Here is a 6776-nt window from a genome sequence, read left to right as displayed (position 1 = left end):
AAAAACAAGTAAATTAGTACGTACTGAGTATACAAATATAAGTGAAGTCCTACGTTGAATAAGAATGACATGAGATAATTGTTAACATAATATAGCTAGATCCAAACTTATAGAGTTAAGTCTTTTGCACATGGAATTAAGCAACACAAAAACAGGACTTAACAGTTTTAATGATCCATTTGGAGTTGCAACATTGATTAGTGAAGTAAACAACAATATAATACATTTTAGAATGGAGACTTCACTAGGTGGACCTAGATTAATTATACATTACTATTAGTTAGGGGCCACGTGCTAAGTGCATCAAAATTGTTGATTAACACTTCCATCTTTGGTTGCTTGCATGGATCCCTATGCATTTGCCACTAGCTAGCTATATTAATTTTCGGCAAACAAACTACCTTAAAAAAATGAGAATTTTTTTATAATTATTTTTGGCGAGGGTAGGACATAATGTTGACATTCCAAACAAACGAAAGTACAAGTTCCCGTTTTAATTTTAATCAACGTGGTCATAATGTTTGCCTAAATTCTAAAATGGCTTTATTTTCTATTTCTCAATCTAAGCTGCGTCTGCTAAGTCCAGAATTAACTACAGGTGTTGATGTGATTTTTTCCATAGTTTTGCACTCAGTTATTCTGCTTATTGAATTGAAATTCATGCATTGAAAAAAGAAGAAAAAACTACATGTGTTAACATCAAGATCAAGAAGTCTTAGTAAGAATGTCGCCATGCATGATGCTAAGTAATAGGTTTATTATTAAATCTTTAAGTGTTTCTTAAGCTTCTAAGATGTTTCTTCGATACAAATGGTCCTGGTATATCCTAGCTGTTTTAATAATTATAGTTATTTATACATTCGAGAGATCTAAGAATCTCTAAATGGGAATAGTATTTTTGGAACTATTCCCACTTCCACTAGTGGAATGTAACAACCATACTATAAAAAGAGTGAAGGAGCTTTGTATAGTAAGTAATCCAGACATATAGGACATACTGCTTTGGGTAAGATGTCCTTTCTTCTTCTTCTTCTTTTACACTTCCCACCTCAAATGATGACTATGGATGTTCTCTTGCTTAAAATCATTCTTTTACAAACAAACATAGCATTGGTTGAGGTTACTCTTAAGATACTTTTTCTGTTCAATATGCTTAGTTTAGAGTAAATTACACTTTTTATCCTCTTTCTTCAGAAATTTTTCTCCATTTAGAATAGTTAAATGCACTCTGCAAGTCTGCATAAATATATGCTTTGTATTTGATGCCTTGTCTTAAACTTTAATTTTCTGCTTTTTAGCAAATTGAGGTGGGCCTTTGAACCTTCAATGGATCCTCACTTTGATTTTTGCAGTTAACTATCTTAAAACTAGATGAACAACTTGTATATTTGTCTAGTCTTTCAATTTAAAGACGTCTATTAACTTGAAAATCTTATTATTGTTTGGCTCTAATGTTAAGAAATCAAGTTCCCAAAAACGAAATTTAATTAGGAAATTTTAGCTTGGCTAATGATTCATAATTGAAAATAAAAGAAAAGGGTTCCTTAAAAATATTACAAATGGCTTACTATTATTCTTTTCTTGCACTGGTAGGTGGTAGCATATATATAGAAGTTGAGTTACATGGATTCACGAGGAGCACTTAGACCAAAAAGAGTCTCCTTCGGAAATGAGCACCAATCACCATCTTACGCAGTGAGTCTAGCACAATATTAATAATCCCCATCTTATATATATATATATATATATATATATATATATGTTTGCTGAAGTGGAAGCAAAATATTAACAATTTTTTTCTCTGTATAATATTTTCCTGTTTTCTATTGAAACATGGTTAGAAGGGGAAGTTGGAACCTTGGACAAGAGCACAACAATGCTTAGTGACTAATGAAAAGCCATATTGGTCTTCTTTCGGCCATTCTTTGGAGATTCCACATAACCCTATCCCTCCCATGGAGTTCCTTTGTCGCTCATGGAGCCCGTCCTCCTCTAACTTCCTACAGATATTTTCATCAAGTGTGAGAAATTCATCTATATGCTATCTACTTTTTAATCTTTTGTTAAGAGCCTTACAACTCAAATGATACCTCATGGTATTTTCAATTTAGATAGTTAAGATTCAAATTCTTTTCTCTGTAATTATCAATGTATAAAAAAAAGTCTTTTATGCTTGGAAAAGTACGTTGAAATTATGTTGTGAAAAATATATTTTACTTACTTTATGATGAGGAAGAAAAGGAAACAGTAAGCACCTGGCCAGACGTGGCCGTGGGTTGAACATGCTATTATACTATATTACACACGCGCACATATATATATATATACACACACACAGATGCTTGTTGTAATAAGGGGTTATATTTTTTTTGTTCTGCAGAATCTGTTAATGCATTCACACGAGAACTGTAGTTTAGGGGAGCATGAGGTGAAGCTACATGATAATCTTACCTCAGGTGAGCATGAAGAAGAAAAGATGGACGAAACCAAAGGGCATGCAACCCTGAGCAATACAAGTACTAGTTCCAGTAAGGTGGATAACATCTGGGTAAGAGAAAGTGAATGTGATTGGAGTCACATTAAGAAATAAAATTTTAAATTACTTTGTTATTTTGTGTTTGAATGTTAATTTACACATCATAATTAATAGGTATATGGTTCGACCTATTTCTTCAGAACTAGCATTCAAGTCTGTTCCTTATAAATAAATATAAAAAATTTATAATAAAAAAAAAAAAAAAAGCATTGAAGTCTTATAGAGCTTGTTTGGATTGCATGAAAACTGAGTGTTTTTACTCAATTTTCATGATCCATCATCCAAAACAAGTGGGTTCCACAAATGGATGATTGTTTAGCTTGGTTTTCAGTTATTGTTTCCATCACTCAATTCTCTAATTTTTGAGTGATGAATTATGGAAACTGAAAATATATTTTAGATGTTTTCAGTTTCCAAAACTCAGTTTTCAATGACATTTTCATAATTATTAACCGCAATGTTTGACTTTTGGGTTTTTTTTTTTTTTGAAACAAAGCCGAGTTGCAAATAACAATTTTTTTTTTTTTAAACAAAGTAACAGAAACTGAGTGATAGTGAGATTTAGAAAAATGAGATATTTTAAGTGGTAAGTGATGAGGGGTGAAAATTGAGTGATGAAAATTAAGTGATAGCAATTTACAAACCAAACAGGGCCTTAATCTTTGCCATCTCTTAAGTCATGCACAAGTTCATTAGATTTATAAGAGTTTAACAACGATTGAACCTCCAGAGCTAGATAATTAGTTTATATTATGAGCTTGCTGACTGAATGTCTTTTTCTTTTTAAACAATAGTAATTTGGTTGGTCTTAGGGTATACGGACCATGTGTCAACTTGTTCCAATCCTTGTTTTTCACGTGGTGTTTTGTATCACAGGGATATGCAACACTCCACTGATAAAGGGGAGGGTTCCTCACTTGTGAGGTCCACCTTTACGTGTTGTATATCCCCGTGAATCCCGTGATGCAAAATAAAAATTTGGAGCCAACAGTAGCCATGAAACCTAGACTAAGAGTCTCTCAACATATTTGTATGATTGTATCTTTGTGTGGTAGAAGTGTGTGGCTCAAAACGAACACAATCATGAGTTGATGGCCTGGACCAGAGTAGAACTTTACTGTTTTGTCCACTTAAGCCTGCAATGCCTTTTGGCAAACATCTATACTTATAAAAGACCTTTTAACATTTCTTGAACCTCTCTTTTAACAGAAATGGCTTACACTTGACAAGTCTGTTCAACCTGTTGTTCAAACTCGCAAGTCCTTTGTTACTAGCTTATTTAGACGTAGAGTAAATACCAAAGAGGAAGATAGACTTCGTACCGCCAATGTTCATGCTGCTCTTTCTGTGACACGCTTGGCTGCTGCAATTGCTGGCTTTGCTGCCACCAAAGACAAAGAAGAAGCAAATAAAGATGTCAAGCATCTTACTAGTGGAGGCAAAGCAGATTGGGACCAGAATATGAGCAACATTGTTGCTTCAGCTGCAGCTCTAATAGCCACAATATGTGCTGAATCTGCAGAGTCAATAGGTGCAAACAGAGCTCATGTGGCTTCTGCCGTCAACTCAGGCCTTGCCACTCAAACCCCAGCTGACATGATGACACTAACACCCACTGCTGCAACATGTGATGTATACTTACCCTAGTTTCATAATATCGTTCTGATTATACAAAACAAAAACAATAAGTTTAATGACACAACATTTTTTATAATTTTTGGCATAATCTAACTGTGATTAATGCTTAATAAAATTGGTGTCAATAGTAGACCTAACCGAAAGTATTGTTGCTTGAATCACAACAATCCTGTCAGCATTTGTGAAAAAAAAAAAAAAAAGCGTGTCCCTAATATTACTTTTAACTTGCCAAAGCACATACAGGATTAATAAGCTGATGAGTTGAAAATTTCTGTCCCAGGCATGAGAGGAGCTGCAATGCTCAAGTCAAGAGCAATGGAATATGACAATTTAGCAAGGAAACTACTTGAAGTCGCGGCTCAGCTGCCAGTAGTCACACCTACTGGTAAATTTACAGGCCCATGACTTCTATAATTTGTTATTCAAGTTATGAACATTTATGTATGTGACAGTAACACCTACACTCATGTAGTTACAAAATGTTGAAAAACAATTTTTATGCATGCAACCAGGGCATAAAAGACACAGGCGGATCTCCATCTATTCAAAGCATAAACAGCTTATTTTGAGCCTTGAAAAGAAGTATCTGGGAGTTCTAACAACATCAAAGAAGTGTAAGATATATTCTTCTTTTCTAAACAGCTTACATGCTGTTTTTTTATTTATTAACACTCTGCTGGAATTGAAAGTATCATTTAACATATTCCAGACAAGATTATTCATGTGAAGGACGAGGAAGCTCATGGAAACTTCTCCATCAGCCTGAAAAGTAACTGTGGTGATATCAAGCTCTGGTTTGAAGACAAAAATCAATCATTACTCTGGATATCAGTGATTTCTAATCTCTTACAGATGCACAACTCTTGTTGAGATATGTAAATTACTTAAGTTTTAACAATCAAATTCATCAGGTCATCTGCTAGTTTATCTCTATAATGATCTGCTTGATATTGACTGATAGAAAAAATGTACAATTTGGCTGAAAGCTCTTTGACATTTGATGCAAACGACAAGGTTATGGGGGTTATGTAAAGAATTGCCTAATGATAAATATGTAAGTCACTAAGTTCTTCTATAAAGTCTCCATTAACTGATATCAGCTTTTTTGGTTCTTTTTTAGCTACCCAGTATAACAATGAGAATGGTAATTATACATTTGTATTAATTAACAATGAAAATCTTGCATTGTAAACTAAATAAACACGTACAATATTGTACATATTTGCAAATAATATTGTACACATTTGTTTGGTTTACAAAGTAAATTTTCCCTTACTAGTAAACTAAAAGTTCTCTTAATAAGAAAGTCCATATTCTCAAATTTTGATAAAAAATTTCATACCAATTGATGTAACAGATTTTTGTATAGCAAGTAAAAAAAAGTACTGTTAATATTGAGTTCAAATTAGAATCGGTAAAAATTTATTAACTCAACTAGTATGAAAAATATTATGAAATCTTTTATATTTGTAACATTGTACAATAATGGATGGGTTTTAGGATTTGTGACTCATTAGCTCATTAGCTAGTTAAGAGTTGACTGAGGATGGCAACACAAGCATGACTACAACATGGCTTGCCTTCGAGTTCCCCAAGATACATGCCTGGGATGGCCGGATCTGTTAACTTGTGTCCCCCACTAATGTATACCTAACTACTATTTGTCTACTTGGGTTTGCCATATATTCAAATCTCAATTTTGCCTCGAAAGTAATGACTTTGACAATGGCTGTTTACAGTAAGTGTGCGTTTGGGAAGCACAAAATTTACAGTAAGTGTGCGTTTGGGAAGCGCATTTTGCACTTCCCAAACGCACGTTTTGAGTTTCAGAATTTTTTTTTTTTTTTAGCCGAAATGGTGAACTTTTTTTGTGAACAGTGCATATTATGCACTATTTATGAACCCACAAATTTCACTTTTTAACAATTTTTTCATTAAAAATAGGTCCCACGGTACTATTTACACATTAAAAAATTATTTTACTCTAGTGTTTTTTAGTTTTTAATTTCAGCTACATTCAAACAGACCCTTAAGTCTAATTGCCGGGTGACAGATTTCATAATAAAAAGTGATATGCTTTCCTTTGAAAGTGACATTATTTTAATCATAACATACCCATTTCTACGATAGTAAAATTTGTTGCGTAATCATCCCTAAAGCAATAGAAGTCAACTTAGGACGACGAACCAAATTCAGAGAAGAAGTGAGAAAATATGATAATGTGAACTTAGGAAACTACGTAGAAATATACTAGAATAAAGAGTTACAACTTACAAGGCTGCCGAGATAACTAGCTAAATGAATAAAAAGACTATTTCGAAATGGAAAACTTCAGGCCCAAGAGTCTGCTCAAGCAGCTCCAAGCCTAACCTGCAAGGGAAGTACCTTTTGCCTTTTGGTACAAATGCTTGCTTACTTGCCTCTCAAGAAATAAATTAACCCCTTTTTAGGGTTCAAGTGATAGGCAAGCGATAATCATATCATTTTTGGTGCTTTTTGTCAATGGTTCAAATCCCACTTTTTCTTTCTTCACTATTTATCAATTTAAGAAAAATGTTTTTGCAAAAAAATTTCATGTGTCATATTGACAAAAATCTGGTAA

This window comes from Castanea sativa, chromosome 12 (genome assembly GCF_040712315.1).
Source record: "Castanea sativa cultivar Marrone di Chiusa Pesio chromosome 12, ASM4071231v1".
Classification (NCBI taxonomy): Eukaryota; Viridiplantae; Streptophyta; class Magnoliopsida; order Fagales; family Fagaceae; genus Castanea; species Castanea sativa.
This window is presented reverse-complemented; position numbering follows the sequence as displayed.